Below are 22,453 nucleotides of genomic sequence, written 5' to 3' on the forward strand. Positions count from 1 at the left end.
TCGGTATGCCTGTCATGTGGTGGTATATTTTTTAAATTTTATAGGTCTATTGATCCTATATCTTGTTATCCATTACCAATCTTCTTTACACATGTTACTATTGTCCATTGAATTATGGAAACTTTAAAGTTTTTGTTGTAATTTTACGTTCAAACACAGCATTTCAAACTATTTCACACAGTTTCACATAAAACATTGGCAACGTTTATCTCACGAAAATCACAACATGTGAGAACGTTGATTGGTCAACGATCGTGTTCGTGTCTTAAGTCTTTTGTTTCTGTGCACTATCATTGATGTTGTTTGTGTGTTCTTAAATGATTTTCTTTTTTTTTTTTCTAAAAAATACCGCAAATCAATTATCGCACAATCAACTTACTTGGAATAAAATTGAAACGTTAAATATTTATGCGGACATGCATCCGTTCTTAATAGCTGGCAGTATAACGGTTCAATATTCAAATGACGCTGAATAAATATATTCCAGTCCGAACGATTCCAGACATAGACGTGAGCTGTGTGTGTGTATACGTTTTGTAAACAAAAAAAGAAAAAAATCACAATGAACTTTCATTTGAATATTTATTTTTTTTTGTGGCTGTTTTCAATTTATTTTCTACCTTCAGCATTGAATATCACAAAAATAATAAATAATTTCCACATTTTTCTAAAATAAAATTTAATTATTCTATTTATTTTTTCTGTAAAACATTTGTATTTTCTTCACTTGATTTGAACTTTCTTTATTTTCTTCTTCTTCGGTGTTTCACTGATTCTTGTAAACTAAATTGGCAGTCAGCCGTTTTCCGCTGGCTTAGATTAGAACAGATGTAAGAAAAACTTGGTTACGGGGAATTCTTGTCAAGCCAGTCGGTCGAGCGTTTTAGCAATGCGGACCATTGCGTCTGAAAGCCAACTAGTACATAACGTTTTTGTGCCCACTTGTCGACCACGTCGATGATGACGATTCCATGAAAATTTTCAGTGAAAACGACGGTGACGACGACGTCGACGATGGCTTTGATGTTGGTTAACAGGACAACATTGGTTGCGCTGCGTTCCATTTTCATTTACTTTGTTTTGATTTCGAAATTCGCATGGTGGTCATAATCAATGCGGACCATTGCGTCTGAAAGCCAACTAGTACATAACGTTTTTGTGCCCACTTGTCGACCACGTCGATGATGACGATTCCATGAAAATTTTCAGTGAAAACGACGGTGACGACGACGTCGACGATGGCTTTGATGTTGGTTAACAGGACAACATTGGTTGCGCTGCGTTCCATTTTCATTTACTTTGTTTTGATTTCGAAATTCGCATGGTGGTCATAATCATCGCTTGGATTTTTATTTATGTTTGCATGCATTCTATTTCCTTGTATCATGTTATGAAGAAACAAATTACTTATTTCATGGTTTGTTCCTTTTCGATTATTTCTCTTCTTGTTTTTTTTTTATTATAGCCTACACCATAATATTTATATTGACTTTGATTACTAGCTATTTCGTTCGATAATGCTTACCTCATAAACCAATTACGGGAAAAATGCAACAAGGAAAATAATAAATTCCGAAAAGCTTCAACGATTTGTTCATAACATTTTTCATTTTTTTATAACCAACATTTTTAGAGAATTTAATGTAAAGTATGTATGTATATGTATATATGTATGTATATGTATATATGTAAGTAAGGGTAAAATTTACTTTTTAATGTACCCAAACGTAGTCTAGCCCATGCTGGCAAAGTTCAAATGTAAAACGTAATCATTACACATTACACAAATTAGTCTACGCATAGGCTCTTAGGCCGGACGTCAATAACTTTTTAATTAACAATGAAGTCATAGCAAAATGAAACGTGTTACTCGAACTTGAATTGTTTTGGCAAATCTAATTTACCAGACACATAAATGTTGACCCAAACCAGCCTATATTAACTGTCATTTAATTTTACTTTACGCCATTTCTAGTTACTCCACTTTAAAGCAAAAATCAAGGTCATTCAAGAGGAGGCCATAGTGAATGAACTATTGAGGGAAATATTTTAAACACCCTTAAAATATGAGACACGTGCATCACCGTTTTAAAGGTTTACATCACAAAAGTAATCTAAATAGAGGAGATAAGTTTTTGCCTTTTTCACTTTTTTTTTTTGCATTTTCGCACTAAGATTCAAATAGAAGTCAAAAACATCCAAAATATTTATTTTTTGGGAAGAGTAACAAAGGAAGAGGTATTCTAGAGCCACATTCATCAAGAGTATTTCAGCAGGGAAAAAGTTCCAAATAATATTATAAATTTTAGTCTATAAAACATTTTTTAAATTCGACAAAGATAGTTCCAAATACGCTGTAAATTTTTATACAATCTCACCGTCAAATTGACAGCCAGAGTTCCAAGGGTATTGGACAGTATTCAATGTGAAGTTAAGAATCCCTAAATTGGATTCATTGGTAATGATGAATATTTTTATACCATCAGCCATATGGCTAGAAGGGATATATAATTAGATACGCTCAAAACTAGGTCCATTTCAGGACATTTGGAGTCGATCTAGCGATGTCCGTCCGTCCATCCTTCTGTCTGTCCGTCTTTCTGTCTGTCTCCGCACGATAACTCTCAAAGGGTGTATCCGATTTAGTACATAGTAATGTATTTTTTTTATACCCTCCACCTTGGAAAGGAGGGTATATTAACTTTGTCATTCCGTTTGTAACATCATTAAATATTCGTCGTAGACCCCATAAAGTATAGATATTCATAATCAGCATAAAATTCTAAGTCGATTTAACGATGTCCGTCTGTCTGTCTGTTGAAATCACGATACAGCCCACATTATTTGACATAGAGTGCCAAAATTTAGCAGAGCAATTTGTATTGTGTCTAGGATGGTTGGTATTGAAAATGAGATATATCGGTCAACGTTCTGGTATAGTCCCCATATAACGGCACCTCCCGATATTCGGTATTTTGATGACTTATGCCACATTTTATGCCGGATTTGTCTGCAAATTGGTATCTGTAGGTCATAACGGGTCCCTGTGCTTGTGGCAAAACATTGCATGTATAGGTCCACGTTTTGGTATAGCCTCCATATAAAGGTACTTCCCGATATTCGGTGTTTTAATTTATTGCCACATTTTTTCACGGATTTGTCTTAAAATTGGTATTTGTTGGTCTTAATGGGTTCCAGCTCCGGTGGCGAAACATTGTATGTATGGGTCCACGTTTTGATATAGTCCCCATATAACGGTAACTCCCCATATTCGGTATTTTGATGATTTTTGCCACATTTTTTCACGGATTTGTCTACAAAATGGTATTTGTAGGTCATAATGGGTTCTAGCTTCTTTGGCGAAACATTGCATGTGTAGGTCCATGATTTGGTATAGCCCCCATATAACGGTACCTCCGGATATTCGGCATTTTAATGGTTTTTGCCACATTTCTTCTAATGTTTCTTTTACCCTAAGGTGGAGGGTATTAAAAGTTTGGGCTGACCGAACTTAATGTTTTTTACTTGTTCTATCCTAGATCGCGTTTGAGATGGCAATATCGGTTCACTCCTTCCGGATTTCACTTCTTCCGATTTTGCTCTAACTTTACAAACCCTAATATTTACATCAGTGCTATGTCAGGTACGAACATGAACAATATCGGTCCACTCCATCAAGTACCTCCATCACAGAGGTTCAAAATTTTGAAATTTTTTGAAACAAATCTAAACATATTCCTGAGGTGATCGACACTTTGCTATTTGTTAGTGCCAACTTTGCTTTCCAAAATACTCCAGACACAATAGTCCAACGGATTGGTATCCGGAGATTTTGGTGGTCATTGTGCGCTGGAAATGAAGCGAGGAACCTCATTTTGTAACCATTCATGGTTGGCGCGTGCTTAGTAAGATGGTGCTGAGTCCTGTTGGAATGTCCAAGGTTGGCGGCCAAAATGGTGTGCCCAAGGCTCTAACACACCCTCCAGAATATTTTATATAAATGCCGATAATATTCGCTGTCACTGGAATAATTTTAACAGCTGTCTGACGAGTGGCTTAGAAATGACAGCGGTCTGAAGTTGGTTGCAGTTTTTTAATATCATCCTGTACCTACACATTCTAACTAACAGGTTCTAAAGAACCTAAAAATATTCTGAGAAGATATTTTTTATAGAAGACACTGAGAGAGTATTATATCTATAGAAGACTTCTAAAATACTTTCTATCCGTAGAAGACCTCATTCAACATATTAAGGATCTTGAAAAGTCCTTCGATTTATAGCAGAACGCTTGAAGTCTTTTTATAGTGGATCTGAACGAAATATTCGTAGTTTTATGTATGGAATATGTGGAATGTGTTTATTTTAGAATAATTCGAGAAGACCTATTATTGTCAGCCCATTATTATATGCCAAGACGACCCCTAGCTGACATTCATCTGCCGAAGTCTCCGGTAATGTTTTCTATTACCAGAGAGCCTCTGGGGGTCTTCTATTTCTAGAAGATATTTTACATGAAGAAGATCTATTAAAGATCTTTAGAAGATATTTTTTCTAACCAAAAAATAATTTTCGGGAATTTCTCCATTTATAGAAGACATACGGAAGAGGATTCCCTTTTTAGACATTAATCCGAGAAGTTCTCCGTCCAAAAAAATGTCTCGTGAGGAATATCTCAATATTAAACTCTTCAAAATGCCATTTTGTCCATAAAATATCTGACAGATAGAACTGACATATACAACATTTTATATTGGTCAGAAAATCTTTATCTCTTTATCTTTTAAAATGAAAATAAAATCGATAACCACATATTTCGGTGACATATACTCGTAAAAATAATAGGTTAGGAGCTTGATTTTTTAATAGCTACGATTGCCACGATAGGGTTAGAAAATTCATTATTGGGTAATTGAACTTTTTTATAGACTCCACAATAGTGTGGAGGGTATATTAAGCTTGTCATTCCCTTTGTAACACGTCGAAGTATACATTTTAGACCTCATAAAGTATATGTATTCTTGATCAGCATAAAATTCAACGTCGATTTAACGATGACGGACGTCTGTCTGTCCGTCTGTTGAAATCACTCCAGTTTTCGAACGAATTGAAGTAGGTTGATAAAATGTTACTAAAATTTTACTATATTCGGTATTTTGATGATTTTAGCTACATTATTCTCTGGAAAATTTTCTTATTTGAAGTTTGCAATGGGTACTACAGCCTATGACAGAAAATTGCATATGCAAGTCCAAGTCATTGTATAGCCCCCATATAACTTTACCTCCCTATATTCGGTATTTTTATGATTTTAGCTTCATTATTCTCCGGAATTGTTTCTAATTTCGTATTTGCACTTCGTAATAAGTACTACAGCCAGTGACAATTTTGTTTTGAAAATTTCCAATTTCCTTTCATATGGTGAAGGATATTCAAAATTCGTCCCGGCTGATCTTACTACTTTTTAACTTATTTATATCTATCTTTTTATATATGTATTTATATCTATGTTTCTTTATCTCTAATACATAGTGAGAGTCTTCTGTTTCTATTGAAGACTTTTAACGGTTTGTCCAGTTATAGGAAACCATTTTTTGAATGTTATTTTTATTTATCCGCTTTGTGAAAGATTTTTCACTCAAAAACCTTACGTCCACCTAAATACTGGCTTTTGGAAGGTTTTCAGATTTTAATACATTATTTTCCCTAACTCTTTAACACAACGAACGCCAATGTCATTACACCTGGTAACTCTTACTGCTGCAGAGCCTTTATAATACAACAATTTCCATTCTATTCAGTTTTTGTTTTGTTTTTCGTGAAAACGATGCCGCTATTGTAAAACAAGTCGCAATTTCCGCTACAATTCAAATTGTGATTGTTGCAGATTACTTTTCAAGTCAAGTTCATGTGCTTCAAACAATTGGGGGCTTGGTTTGTCGTACTTTTGTTAAATAATGTCGATTGAAATTGAAAGTTGAGGAGAAGATCGAAATATAAACTCACTATATTCATAAGGAGGATATTTGTAGGCTGTGTCATAATTGGTTGTGATCAAAAAGTCTCCGAGGGTCTCGCCTATGAACCGAAATGATTTCAGATACCCAAATTGACTCTGATGATCTTTTAGATCATTACCGATGTCCTTTTCAGGCACTTCAAGCTCATGGCCATTATTTTAGAGTACCTGGAGATAATTCGACCAATGCCCAAGATCTATCTGAAATCTGATATTCTACAGTACAAAGTTTGTATGAAAATGTCTTTTATTCGTTATAACTATCCTAAAATGTCCCTCATTACTTATCCTAAAAAATTGTCTTTTTCCGAACATACTAACTTCTGCAAGTATTCAATATTTGCCTAAATTGTCTACAACCCCTGTTATTTTCCCGTTTCATTTTCTGTTCTTTAACACATTTAATGAATGGGCCGTAGGGTGAAGACAAAAATTACTACAAACAATGGGTGCAGAAAATGAAACCGACTAAATTATAGACCGGCTGGTGAGGCTTGTGGTAAATGTTTTGATGCCACTGGAAACAGTGTGGAAACTTCATGTGAATCTTTGACTACCAAAAACATACAAAGAGGTATCTCCCCATACTCTTTGTGCTTTGTTGTTGTTGCTGCTGAAAAGTAAATTGCTAAATTACTGAAAAAATGAAAACAAAGCCTAAAAAGTGAGTCTTATGTTGGGGAGTCAAATACATAATTGGATAATTTTTCAATAATAAATGTATGTTGAATAACAAAGTATTTAACATTTCTAAGTGGGGAAAAAGTAATTTTGGGGTAAGGAGTGTCTTATGGTGTTTTGATGTTAAAAATTCGAATAATTGAAACAATTAGAAGGCATTTCATATCTGGAAATGATAAAAATTTTAAAAATGTAATGTCTAAATTCATGCTAAAAACCAGGAAATGTTAATATTTAAGGAGTTATGAACGTTTTAGAATACCCTATTTTTCCTCTTAAATAATCTCATTAAAATAGCATGCTAAAAACCGCGAAATGTCAATATCTAAGGAGTTAAGAGCGTTTTAAAATACCCTATTTTTCCTCTTTAAATATCTCAATGAAATAATAGGCTAAAAACCCCGAAAAGTCAATATTTAAGGAGTTATGAGCGTTTTAAAATACCATATTTTTCCTCTTTAAATATCTCAATGAAATAATAGGCTAAAAACCCCGAAATGTCAATATTTAAGGAGTTATGAGCGTTTTAAAATACGCCTATTTTTCCTCTTTAATAATTGCAATGATATAATAGGCTGAAAACCCCGAAATATCAATATTTAAGGAGTTTTGAGCGTTTTAAAATACCCTATTTTTCCTCTTTAAATATCTCAATGAAATAAAAGGCTAAAAACCCCGAAATGTCAATATTTAAGGAGTTATGAGCGTTTTAAAATACCCTATTTTTCCTCTCTAAATATCGCAATGAAATAATAGGCTAGAAACCCCGAAATGTCAATATTTAAGGAGTTATGAGCGTTTTAAAATACCCTATTTTTCCTCTTTAAATATCTCAATAAAATAATAGGCTAAAAACCCCGAAATGTCAATATTTAAGGAGTTATGAGCGTTTTAAAATACCCTATTTTCCTCTTTAATTATCTCAATGAAATAATAGGCTAAAAACCCCGAAATATCAATATTTAAGGAGTTATGAGCGTTTTAAAATACCCTATTTTTCCTCTTTAAATATCTCAATCAAATAATAGGCTAAAAACCCCGAAATGTCAATATTTAAGGAGTTATGAGCGTTTTAAAATACCCTATTTTTCCTCTTTAATTATCTCAATGAAATAATAGGCTAAAAACCCCGAAATATCAATATTTAAGGAGTTATGAGCGTTTTAAAATACCCTATTTTTCCTCTTTAATTATCTCAATGTCAATATTTAAGGAGTTATGAGCGTTTTAAAATACCCTATTTTTCCTCTTTAATTATCTCAATGAAATAAAAGGCAAAAAACCCCGAAATGTCAATATTTAAGGAGTTATGAGCATTTTAAAATACCCTATTTTTCCTCTTTAATTATCTCAATGAAATAATAGGCTAAAAACCCCGAAATGTCAATATTTAAGGAGTTATGAGCGTTTTAAAATACAATATTTTTCCTCTTTAAATATCTCAATGAAATAATAGCCTATAAACCCCGAAATGTCAATATTTAAGGAGTTATGAGCATTTTAAAATACCCTATTTTTCCTCTTTAATTATCTCAATGAAATAATAGGCTAAAAACCCCGAAATGTCAATATTTAAGGAGTTATGAGCGTTTTAAAATACCCTATTTTTCCTATTTAAATGTCTCAATGAAATAATAGCCTATAAACCCCGAAATGTCAATATTTAAGGAGTTATGAGCGTTTTAAAATACCCCATTTTTCCTCTTTAATTATCTCAATGAAATAATAGGCTAAAAACCCCGAAATGTCAATATTTAAGGAGTTATGAGCTTTTTAAAATACCCTATTTTTCCTCTTTAATTATCTCAATGAAATAATAGGCTAGAAACCCCGAAATGTCAATATTTAAGGACTTATGAGCGTTTTAAAATACCCTATTTTTGCTCTTTAAATATCTCAATGAAATAATGGCTAAAAACTCCGAAATGTCAATATTTAAGGAGTTATGAGCGTTTTAAAATACCCTTTTTTCCTCTTTAATTATCTCAATGAAATAATAGGCTAAAAACCCCGAAATATCAATATTTAAGGAGTTATGAGCGTTTTAAAATACCCTTTTTTCCTCTTTAATTATCTCAATGAAATACTAGGCTAAAAACCCCGAAATATCAATATTTAAGGAGTTATGAGCGTTTTAAAATACCCTATTTTTCCTCTTTAAATATCTCAATAAAATAATAGGCTAAAAACCCCGAAATGTCAATATTTAAGGAGTTATGAGCGTTTTAAAATACCCTATTTTTCCTCTTTAATTATCTCAATGAAATAATAGGCTAAAAACCCCGAAAAGTCAATATTTAAGGAGTTATGAGCGTTTTAAAATACCATATTTTTCCTCTTTAAATATCTCAATGAAATAATAGGCTAAAAACCCCGAAATGTCAATATTTAAGGAGTCATGAGCGTTTTAAAATACGCAATTTTTCCTCTTTAATAATTGCAATGATATAATAGGCTAGAAACCCCGAAATGTCAATATTTAAGGAGTTATGAGCGTTTTAAAATACCCTATTTTTCCTCTTTAAATATCTCAATCAAATAATAGGCTAAAAACCCCGAAATGTCAATATTTAAGGAGTTATGAGCGTTTTAAAATACCCTATTTTTCCTCTTTAATTATCTCAATGAAATAATAGGCTAAAAACCCCGAAATGTCAATATTTAAGGAGTTATGAGCGTTTTAAAATACCCTTTTTTCCTCTTTAATTATCTCAATGAAATAATAGGCTAAAAACGCCGAAATATCAATATTTAAGGAGTTATGAGCGTTTTAAAATACCCTTTTTTCCTCTTTAATTATCTCAATGAAATACTAGGCTAAAAACCCCGAAATGTCAATATTTAAGGAGTTATGAGCGTTTTAAAATACCCTATTTTTCCTCTTTAATTATCTCAATGAAATAATAGGCTAAAAACCCCGAAAAGTCAATATTTAAGGAGTTATGAGCGTTTTAAAATACCATATTTTTCCTCTTTAAATATCTCAATGAAATAATAGGCTAAAAACCCCGAAATGTCAATATTTAAGGAGTCATGAGCGTTTTAAAATACGCAATTTTTCCTCTTTAATAATTGCAATGATATAATAGGCTAGAAACCCCGAAATGTCAATATTTAAGGAGTTATGAGCGTTTTAAAATACCCTATTTTTCCTCTTTAAATATCTCAATCAAATAATAGGCTAAAAACCCCGAAATGTCAATATTTAAGGAGTTATGAGCGTTTTAAAATACCCTATTTTTCCTCTTTAATTATCTCAATGAAATAATAGGCTAAAAACCCCGAAATGTCAATATTTAAGGAGTTATGAGCGTTTTAAAATACCCTTTTTTCCTCTTTAATTATCTCAATGAAATAATAGGCTAAAAACCCCGAAATATCAATATTTAAGGAGTTATGAGCGTTTTAAAATACCCTTTTTTCCTCTTTAATTATCTCAATGAAATACTAGGCTAAAAACCCCGAAATATCAATATTTAAGGAGTTATGAGCGTTTTAAAATACCCTATTTTTCCTCTTTAAATATCTCAATAAAATAATAGGCTAAAAACCCCGAAATGTCAATATTTAAGGAGTTATGAGCGTTTTAAAATACCCTATTTTTCCTCTTTAATTATCTCAATGAAATAATAGGCTAAAAACCCCGAAAAGTCAATATTTAAGGAGTTATGAGCGTTTTAAAATACCATATTTTTCCTCTTTAAATATCTCAATGAAATAATAGGCTAAAAACCCCGAAATGTCAATATTTAAGGAGTCATGAGCGTTTTAAAATACGCAATTTTTCCTCTTTAATAATTGCAATGATATAATAGGCTAGAAACCCCGAAATGTCAATATTTAAGGAGTTATGAGCGTTTTAAAATACCCTATTTTTCCTCTTTAAATATCTCAATCAAATAATAGGCTAAAAACCCCGAAATGTCAATATTTAAGGAGTTATGAGCGTTTTAAAATACCCTATTTTTCCTCTTTAATTATCTCAATGAAATAATAGGCTAAAAACCCCGAAATGTCAATATTTAAGGAGTTATGAGCGTTTTAAAATACCCTTTTTTCCTCTTTAATTATCTCAATGAAATAATAGGCTAAAAACGCCGAAATATCAATATTTAAGGAGTTATGAGCGTTTTAAAATACCCTTTTCTCCTCTTTAATTATCTCAATGAAATACTAGGCTAAAAACCCCGAAATGTCAATATTTAAGGAGTTATGAGCGTTTTAAAATACCCTATTTTTCCTCTTTAATTATCTCAATGAAATAATAGGCTAAAAACCCCGAAAAGTCAATATTTAAGGAGTTATGAGCGTTTTAAAATACCATATTTTTCCTCTTTAAATATCTCAATGAAATAATAGGCTAAAAACCCCGAAATGTCAATATTTAAGGAGTCATGAGCGTTTTAAAATACGCAATTTTTCCTCTTTAATAATTGCAATGATATAATAGGCTAGAAACCCCGAAATGTCAATATTTAAGGAGTTATGAGCGTTTTAAAATACCCTATTTTTCCTCTTTAAATATCTCAATCAAATAATAGGCTAAAAACCCCGAAATGTCAATATTTAAGGAGTTATGAGCGTTTTAAAATACCCTATTTTTCCTCTTTAATTATCTCAATGAAATAATAGGCTAAAAACCCCGAAATGTCAATATTTAAGGAGTTATGAGCGTTTTAAAATACCCTTTTTTCCTCTTTAATTATCTCAATGAAATAATAGGCTAAAAACGCCGAAATATCAATATTTAAGGAGTTATGAGCGTTTTAAAATACCCTTTTTTCCTCTTTAATTATCTCAATGAAATACTAGGCTAAAAACCCCGAAATATCAATATTTAAGGAGTTATGAGCGTTTTAAAATACCCTATTTTTCCTCTTTAAATATCTCAATAAAATAATAGGCTAAAAACCCCGAAATGTCAATATTTAAGGAGTTATGAGCGTTTTAAAATACCCTATTTTTCCTCTTTAATTATCTCAATGAAATAATAGGCTAAAAACCCCGAAATATCAATATTTAAGGAGTTATGAGCGTTTTAAAATACCCTATTTTTCCTCTTTAATTATCTCAATGTCAATATTTAAGGAGTTATGAGCATTTTAAAATACCCTGTTTTTCCTCTTTAATTATCTCAATGAAATAATAGGCTAAAAACCCCGAAATGTCAATATTTAAGGAGTTATGAGCGTTTTAAAATACCCTATTTTTCCTATTTAAATGTCTCAATGAAATAATAGCCTATAAACCCCGAAATGTCAATATTTAAGGAGTTATGAGCGTTTTAAAATACCCTATTTTTCCTCTTTAAATATCTCAATGAAATAATAGGCTAAAAACCCCGAAATGTCAATATTTAAGGAGTTATGAGCGTTTTAAAATACCCCATTTTTCCTCTTTAATTATCTCAATGAAATAATAGGCTAAAAACCCCGAAAATTCAATATTTAAGGAGTTATGAGCTTTTTAAAATACCCTATTTTTCCTCTTTAATTATCTCAATGAAATAATAGGCTAGAAACCCCGAAATGTCAATATTTAAGGACTTATGAGCGTTTTAAAATACCCTATTTTTGCTCTTTAAATATCTCAATGAAATAATAGGCTAAAAACTCCGAAATGTCAATATTTAAGGAGTTATGAGCGTTTTAAAATGCCCTGTTTTTGCTCTTTAATAATCTCAATGAAATAGCATCTTAAAAACCCCGTGGCCAAAAAATGGCTCGTGAGCTGAGCATATCGCAATATTCCATTCGGCAAATATTGAAAAATGAGCTCGGGGTTAAGCCACGCACCACCCAAGAATGGTTACAAAATGAGGTTCCTCGCTTCATTTCCAGCGCACAATGGCCACCAAAATCTCCGGATACCAATCCGTTGGATTATTTTGTCTGGAGTATTTTTGGAAGCAAGGTTGGCACTAAGAAATACCAAAGTGTCGATGACCTCAACCAAGCGCTTCGCCGCGAATGGGCCAAAATACCGCAAAGCACCATTCGGGCAGTGTGTGTCAGTTTCATTGACCGTTTGAAGGTTATAATTCGTGCCAAAGATGACCAATTTGAACAAATCTAAACTTATTCTAAAAGTTGATGCTATTTCCGATATTTTTTGCTTTCATTCAATAAATTTAAAAAAAATGTAAGCATTTTGGCGTTTGACTTTGTTGCAGATTTTTTTATCTCAACCTGTAGACTTCCACCTACAAAAGTCTTAATTGATCTGCTTTATATTGTATAATAGTTTTTTAATTCGTTTTCTTTTTTTATTTTCAGGTTATGTCGGAGTGATGATATCAGGGTAAGTTATAAAATTTTTGGTTATTGGCATATAAATGCTGAAGTATAATACCATAATAGGCAATTTAATGTTTTCTCCTTCTTCAAAAGATAACGTTTTTTGTACAGAACCTCCAATTTACACTCATCATACCATATAATTATATAAGTCACATTCTTCCCCATTTCACTGAAGCTCATTGCCCATATTGGCCTTTACTGTTCGAACTTTATTACAGGTGTGGCGCCAGCAAAAGGGTTGACCACAAACTCTGCCAACGAACCGTGTAGGACACAAACACACCAACCAAAAAAAAAAAAAAGCAACCTGATTTGCGAAGAGAAAGGTTTTTTTCGTTGGCGGTATACTTGTTATTGTCTGAGCTTGTCGGCCTCCTGCTGCTGTTCGTTCATTCATTCATTCGCTCAGATTTCTTTGGTCTTTTGATTTTCATTTCGTTTTATCCGTGTATTAACAATGAGGTAATTGTATTTGCCATGAATTATGAAATTTTTACGCTGCAACAACAAGAAGACGACGGGTGTTATTGTTGTGTTACAGCGTTGTTGACGCGTGATATTGAACTTGTTTCAACTGCAAAGAAATTACAAGCGGAGGCAAAAAAGAAAATGCAATGCTTCTGGAATGGAAGCAAGCAAATATCTAAATATGGAGGAAATGCATATTTTCGCTTCTCTCCATGGTAGACCTTAAAAAGGGATGTGAGTTTGTGTGGTATGTGTGGTATGGTATTTCTTGTATTTACAATGGTAAACGAGGATGATGATGATGACGATGACGATAATGTTAAGTTCAGTAGACTATGTGACGTGATTTTTCAGATTTATAATATATTTGTACTTATTATCGCCTTGCAATATTATAGACCTAAACTCAGTTTACAATATTCCTATATTGCCTGTATGCTTTGGATATACGAAATATAATATTTTATGTTCGGCATTAACATTTCAATCGGATATATTGATTTTTATACCCTCAGCCATATGGCTAGAGAGGGTACATATCATTTGATATGGTCAAAACGTGCCTTGTCGAAATAACGGTTTTAGACCGAACAGAGTCGATCTAGCGATGTCCGTCCGTCTGTCTGGCTGGTGGGCACGATAACTCTCGAAGAGAGTATCCGATTTGGTCCAAAATTGGTACATGGTAATATTTTTGCCAAACTTAGATCGGGTTCGAGATAGGCAATATCGGTACACTCCTTCTGGTACCTCCCCCAAAAAAGGTCGAAATTTTCAAAAAATAATTTTTTTGCACAGAAAGAGAAATAATAATCAGACTTTGCTCCAACTTTGCAAATCCCAATATTTGCACCAGTGCTAGGTCAGGTGTGAAAATGGACAATATCGGTTCACTCCATCAAGTACCACCCTCACGAAGAGTCAAAACTTTGAATAATTATAACTCTTATAAAATGTGATGTAAGAGTCCGATTGTCTTCAAATTTCACACATCCCAATATTTACATTAACCCAAGGTCTGGTGTTAAGATGGAATATATCGGTCAACTCCTTCTGGTCCCTTCCCACAAAAGGTCGAAATTTTCAAAAAATATATTTTTTGCACGAAAAGAGGAAAGATAATCCGATTTTGCTCCAACTTTGCAAATCCTAATAATAGCGTCAGTGCTAGGTCAGGTACGAACATTTACATTATCGGTCCACTCCATCATGAACCTCTCCCACAAAGGCTCAAAATTTGGAATAATTATAACTCTTATAAAAAGTGATGTAAAAGTCCGATTGTCCGAACTACACACATCACACTATTTTTATTAACCCAAAATCTGTTGTGAAGATGGAATATAACGCTCCACTCCTTGTGATACCTCCCCCACAAAGGGTCAAAATCTTGAATAACGAAGAAGCTCATAAAACGCGAAATTAACGTCCGATTCCATTCAGACTTGGCACATCTCAGTATTTTTATCAACACAAAATCTGTAAAAAAATTGGTAGAGATGGGAACATTTCTTCTAGTACCTCTCCGAAAAGGTTAAAAGTTTGAATGACCAAAATGATCATAAAATCCAAAATAAACATCCAGTTCTCTTAATATTTCACACATTTTATTATTTCTACTAACTCAAGACCTGCTGTGAAGATGGAATATATCGCTCCACTCCTTGTGTTAGCTCCCCCACAAAGGGTCAAAATTTTGAATTACCAAGAAGCTCTAAAAAAGGCTAAAGGAGCATCTGATTCTTTTCGAATTGCACACATCCCAATACATACTTCTACTGGTGTGAAGATTGTAGATATCGGACCATTTCTTATGGTACCTCCCCCACAAAGGATCAAAATTTTGAATAATTAAAACTTTTATAAAATTTGAACTACATTCTTCGATATTTCCTCTAACACAAGTTCTGGTATGAAGAACGGACTGAAAGGACCACTTCTCTCCCACAACGGGTCAAAACTTGGATAACCATTGAACCATAAAACACGAAATGAGCACCCGATTACTTTAAAACTCGGCACATCTCAATACATTTATCAACACAAGATCTGTTGTGAATATGGACAATATCGGAGTACCCTTTTCTGGTACCTCTTCCCTCAACGGGTCAGAATTTTAGATAATTATAATTCTCAAAAAGGCGAACAGTTCGAAAAACTATTAAACATCTCATATAAAGTGAAATAAGTAGTCGATATACAATCCAAATCTAATACGTTTTAATATGTCAGATACGAAATGGTTCCATTCCTCGAAACCTCTCCTATGAAGGATCAACAGTTTGAATAATCATGACGCAAGTCAAAATATATTCGAATAACCGAACATTGGCTGAGGTTATGAAGGTGTTGGCAATTACCAACATTTAACTTGATACTTGGTAATATTGGTCCAGGTTTCGGCACCTCCCGTCGTATCTGGTCAGCCCAATTTTTTCTGCTTTGCTTAATTCTTTATAAGCATCTTTTGGAATGTCTCTACATATGGCAAGATCAATGCAAATGTTTGAAGGTTCTAGAAACACTTTACTTCTGAATGGTTCATAATGAGAAGAATGAGAAAAAACTATATCGCAAATATTTTCGGAATTTTTTAGGTTCTGGCACATCGCTAACACCAGGTTTCGACGGTATCCAATTTGGCTTTATAAATGTTCTCGGTCAGTAAAGGCTGAGCTTAGCTTTTAATCCTCAAAGGTCATCTGCATTAGATCTTCCGCGGAACGGTGCACAGAATTCAACTTACAGATCAGTCCGTACGAACACCTGCTTTTCGAGATTCCGACTTTCGGACTCTATATTTAATATGTATCATGGTATACTTTATGTAGTATTTAATTAAACATAATTTCTAGCAGGAGATTTTTAGGGATATTTTTTGTCGCAAACATATTTATAACCATTATTTTTCAAAAAAATTGTTTGGTCTACGTTTTGGTATAGCCCCCATATAATGGTACTTCCCGATATTCGGTATTTTGCTGATTCTAGCGAAATTGTTTATCCTAATTGTTTCAAATTTCGTATTCGAAGTTTGTAATAGGTACTACAGCCTATTTCAAAAAATTTCGTATGAAGGTCTACGTCTTCGTATAGCCCCCCATATAACGATACCACCCTATATTCGGTATTTTGATTGGTTTAGCGACATTATTCACCGGAATTGTTTCAAATTTGGCATTTGAAATTAATAATGGATACTACAGCCTAAGACAGAAAATTGTCTGTGCAGGTCCAATTATTTGTATAGCCGCTATATAATGGTACCTCCCTATAATCGGTATTTTGATGATTTCAGCTACATTATTCACCGATTTTTTTTAAGATTCGCATTTAAAAATTGTAGTGGCTTATGACAAAAGTTATCCATGTCGTCGTATGGTCCCTAATCTAACAGCTACATTCGGTACTTTTAGGATTTTAAAAGAATATTCAACGGATTTTGTTTTTTGAAAATTATCAAATTCGTTCCAAATGGTAGAGGGTATTCAAAGTTCCGACCCGCCGAAATTACAGCTTTTTTACTTGTTACTGCATACCCATTTTCTGATGTCATATGCCAGAATAAATTAATAGACACACATAGTTAACACAAAAATGTAATTTTTTTATGAAAATGTGTCTAAAATATTTAAACTCTTACAATTGAAAATAAAATACGCATAGAAATATTTTAAATAATCATGTTAGGTGCCATCTACATTTCAAATTGTGTGATTTACATATTTGAATATTATTTAGCAGAGACATTCTCCCTCCATACCAGTAAAGTAGCAATAACATGCACCATTACTGATATCGTTATTGTGAATTAAATAATATATATTAATAACGTGTCTCCTTCGTATATTGTAAATATTATTTAGGAGAAATATACAAATTAAAATGTAAAAACTTTCTGCCTAAATTGGGATATATCTGCTCCTGTTATCCATTTTCCTGAAGGGAAATCTTTGAATTGTGTTTTTTTAAATTCAAATTAAAAACCCCTCTAATATTATTCCCGGCCAAAAAATTATAGATTTTATTTGAACTATTTTTTACTATTTCTTTCGAAGACATTAGAAACATCCTTTGCAGGTAAAAGATTCAAATGTATTCTAAAGAAGACATCGTGAGGGTCTTTCATCCCGTTGAATACCTATTAAGAGTGTCCTAATCTAAAGAACGAAATCCAAAGGATCTTCTATTCTATGGAAGACCTATAAATGGGAGCCCCCATTCTATAAAGATATGTAAAGGCTGTTTTCTATTATACAGTATACCATTTTATGGCTTTTTATACCCTCAGCCATATGGATACAGGGGGTTAATATATCATTTGATATAAAATGTGTCCCATCGAAAGACACGGTTTTAGACCCTCTCACGATTCTCGGTCTCTTTGGACCAAATCCGTGGCAGGACATTTGGACTTGATCTAGAGGTGTCCGTCTGTCTGTCTGGCTAGTTGGTTCTCCAGATTGGAGTAACCGATTTATTCCAAACTTGGTACATCGTAATATTATTATCAAACGTAGATAGAGTTTGAATATGGAAAATATTGTTCCACTCCTTCTGGTAACCCACAAAAAATCGAAATTTTCAAAAAAAATAGTTTACTTCACAGAAAAAGAAAGGACAATTCGATTTTGCTCTAACTTTGGAAATCCTAATATTTGCATCAGTGATAGGTCAGGTGCAAAAATGGACAATAACGGTCCACTCCATTTAGTACCTTCCCCACAAAGGGGTCAACATTTTGAATTATTATAACTCTTATAAAATGTGATGTTAGAGACCGATTGTCTTCAAATTACATATATCACAACATTTTCAATAAGTACCGTCCCCACAAAGGGTCAAAGTTTTGAATAACCAAAACGATTATAAAATCCGAAATAAGCATCCGGTTCTCTTCATATTTCACTTATCCCATTATTTCTACTAACACAAGATTTGCTGTGCTTATATATTATATATCGGTTCATTCCTTCTGGTACCTTCCACACAAAAGTTCAAAATTTTGAATATCTATGATGAATATCCACTATTTCTATCAACACAAGATCTTTTGTAAAGATGGTCGGACATTTTTTTTCGGGTGCCTCCCTTACATAGGATTCAAGATTTTGAAAAATAAAACGCTGAGAGAAGGTGAAATAAGCATCCAACTCTCTTCAAACTTCAAACTTCTCTTGGCAAAACCATCTGATACTTTGTAATTGGTTTTTAGTACCTTTTTGTACTTAAAGTTCGAATTTCTAAGAACCCAGTCTTATGCCAACTTTATACACCAACATTGCCATCCTATACACCAGTCCGTCATTCACTGAAATATTTTTAAAATTAATGTTTCGAGACATGTTTTACGGTCCTTGGTATTGACGTCAACTTTCAAATGAAGTTTGCAGAAACAAAATCTGTTCACACATTTCAGAGTACATTAATTACTAACACAATGCAATTTATTTTTATATATTATGACGCGCCAAGGTTGAACTCATAATGAGATTTTTTTTTAAAAATTTTGATGGGAAGATACCATATTGACCCATATTGTTTATCCCCGAATTTATCTATGTTTGTTAGATCTTTTCGAGAGCCTGACGGACATGTCTAGATCGACTCCACATACCCAGTTATTTCGATCAAACACAATTTGGACCCTAAGACGTAATAAATACCACCGTATCGGCTGTAAATATCATAGGGTCCAAATTAAGATATGAAAATGTCTTTCAATTTTCTTTGCCTACTATAATTATACCCTACACTACAATGTGGTCAGGGTATTATGTCTTTGTGCATTTGTTTGTTTACAAAAATACATGGACAGACGGACGGACGGACATGCATAAATCGAACTATGGGTCTATCTCGTTTCCTTTTGATGATCTGCATAGAATCACATTCTGAGTCAATTTATGCATGTCTGTCCGTCCGTCTGTCCATGTATTTTTGTAAAAGAGGTACAGTTCACATTTATTGCCCTATCCAGATGAAATTTTGCCCAGATCATTTGTTTGGACCAAAGACGAATCCTATTGAAATTGGACATAATCGGTCAAAATTTTGATATAGCTCCCATATATATCTTCGTCCGGTTTGCCTTTTATTGTGCACCAAACGTGTAATATCGGCCCGAATAGTATGTAGTTTTGCACATACAACCATATTAGGCCTGAAAATAAGTGTGCAAAATTTGATCGAAATCGGTTCATCGGATATAGCTATAGCTCCCATATATATTGTTCATCCGATTTGTTATTTTTGTCCTTCGCAACCGTAATATGCACTCTGTAACAACAATATTTGGGGGAATATAGCAAATACAGCTCAGAAATATCTTTGCCGAATTTTATCGAGATCGGTTCAGATCCCATATATAACTTCGTCCGATTTAGCTTTTATTGTTGACCAAACGTCTAATATTTGTCCAAATGGAATGGAGGTTGGCACTTACGACCGAATTGAGTCTAGAAGCTAGTATGTCAAATTAGGTGAAGATCGGTTCAGATATAGCTATAGCTCCCATATATACTATTCATCCGATTTGTTATATTTGTTACCCACAGTCTTAATATGAACTCTGTAACAACGATATTCAGGGAAACATATGAAATACAGCTCAGAAATATCTTTGCCAAATTTTATCGTGATCGGTTCAGATATATCTTTATCCGATTTCAAATTAATTGTGCACCAAATAGACAATACAAGTCCGAATTTAAAAGATACAAATGCTTCGGCATATTTATTCCTTTGAACTTTAAATTATACTTATAATCATAGCGTGTATGATTGAATTCTCCCATAAAAACTTTTAATTGTTATGTGGGGCTCTACTAAATTAGAAAAGTGGTGTAGGGACTTTCTTTACTGTTCTTTTTTATTTTTTTTGGAGAAAATTTTCAATTTTAACCATGAACGTATCTCTTTTTAAACATTTAAGAAACCGATGACATCTTTCTAGGCAACATATTGCCATGTCAATGGATGAATATATCGTTTTAAATTAAACACCCTTTCCCAAATTGTGTACACACACAGCCTTTCAATTCGTATTTCTTTTTTCAAATATCCAAAAAGTCATTTACAATTACCTAACACGGAAAAGGGTTCTCAAATGAACAGTAACAACACTTAACATATTGTCCCTGTAAATATTGATCAGGACAATGTTGAAGGTATCTGGCTTCATCATCATCAACAACGTCAGGGAAAAAAATCCAAGGAATGTTTTGGGGGAGATGAGAAGAGAGTGAGAGAGCGACCATTCAATTGGAAAGAGTTACAAAGTTAATTAACACGGCCTTACAAATATGTTTGGCTTCCAGTGGACCCTTTTGGCCCAAAATGACATTGACAATAACATTGCAACAAATAAATACATAATAAATTTATGCAAAATTCGGGTATGGGTATTTTCACTTTCAAAAGGAGCTGAAATGGGAGTTTGCCTATTGTACCTTTTGCCAGTTACCCCATTTATATTTTGTTTCTTAAAATGTTCATTTTTTTTGGTTTGGTTTGAATTGGTTTTGGAATTGAAATGCCCTTTGGGTATCTTTTTAACCATTCATCCATCCAAACAGCCAACCAGATGTCTGCTGTTGTTGCCCAGGTTGGATGTTGTCTATGTAAAAATGAAAATGTCACTACAAAAGATTTATTGGATATTATGCCATAAAATGGGATTGTATTTTGCAGGAATCCCGGCCGTTTATCTTTGGCATGCGACGATGTTTTTGGGGGGGTCAATATCTGAGGGGGGAGGGGAAGAAGGGATATTTGAATATTTTACAGTATTGGGTAGAGGTATATTGGGGATATCATTGCGTCTGTAAATTTTCAGAATCATCGTTTGAAAATAAGGGGTCTTTTTTAAAAAAGACCTCTGGAAGGTCCCTTAAGAATTACTCGGAAGAGGATTAGATTATTTAAAGATGATCTTCTATCTGATAAAGGCCTATATATGGCCTTCTATTTCTATAAAAAATATTCAAAAGACCAATATTTAGAGTACCTTCCAAGGGCCTTCACCCCTAGATGGCCTTTAAACGAACTTCTGCCTATAGAAGAATCCCAAAAGGATATGTATCTATTGAAGATTTGCAAAAGGTTAGTTTTTATTTTTTATGGAAAACATCGCTTCAAATTTTCTCAATCTAGCCTCCTGTTTATTTCCTGCAATAAAAACACATTAAAGTTATTAAAAAACAAAGTAAAAAACCCAGGATACAAAGGATACCATTGCGGTGGCCACAAAACAAAAGTCATGGCAAAATGATGCTAAATTCTGTCACAGATATGCGTTTCGAGTACACCAGAAAAAAAATAAAAAGTACTCGGGAATTGTCACACCATAAAGTTATAGTCACCTCAATAACTGCAATTGCCAGGCCACTGGCCAGCCATTCATTGCTGATACAACTTCCAAGCCGGCTAACAATTGTTGCAAGTCCTTTCCGTATCATTCCGTGTCTACGAATATGGAAATATTTATTTATCTGTTTCTTTTTTTGTTTAGCTGTACCACAGCTTTGACGATGTGTGGTTGGTCTGCTATCTTCTTCAGAACACACTCGGACGTATACTGTAACTAAGCTTGCAGCTTTTGGTTTCTAACGAGTTTGAGGAAAAAACTATGCACACAACCGTAAACGGGGTTTTAAAACAAAGTTTTGTATATTCAACAATCAGTCAGAGCAACAAATCCTGGCTACCGGCGTTCCGTGACAGAAGGTCACAGTAGCAGACAAGGTAGGGGGCCAAATGACAGTGAGCCCAAGCAATTGCAAATGCTTCAGAAATTCTTATATTCGAAAACCTTTAAGGGGTTTTAACCCTCTGGGACCCATAACTCGATGGGAGGCTTTTTGTGGGGAGGAGACCTTCGAAGGGCCTTCTAACGACTGGAGACCAGTGAAAGCTTTATATGAGATTCTCGAAAGCTCTTAGAATGGAGATAATTTTTTGCTTAAGAGAACTTTACTAAGGTCTAC

The 22,453-nt window shown here is 33.5% G+C and overlaps 1 long non-coding RNA gene across 1 annotated transcript in view; it reads left to right on the plus strand.

Moving 5' to 3' along the window:
- LOC109611672 (uncharacterized) overlaps positions 1–22,453 on the plus strand; it is a 186,055-nt gene that overhangs the window by 29,948 nt on the left and 133,654 nt on the right. Inside the window, exon 2 of the long non-coding RNA XR_002194045.2 lies at positions 12,975–12,999. This is a non-coding gene — a long non-coding RNA (uncharacterized LOC109611672). The remainder of the gene's footprint in view (positions 1–12,974; positions 13,000–22,453) is intronic.

The sequence above is a fragment of the Musca domestica genome, unplaced genomic scaffold (genome assembly GCF_030504385.1).
Source record: "Musca domestica strain aabys unplaced genomic scaffold, Musca_domestica.polishedcontigs.V.1.1 72, whole genome shotgun sequence".
Classification (NCBI taxonomy): Eukaryota; Metazoa; Arthropoda; class Insecta; order Diptera; family Muscidae; genus Musca; species Musca domestica.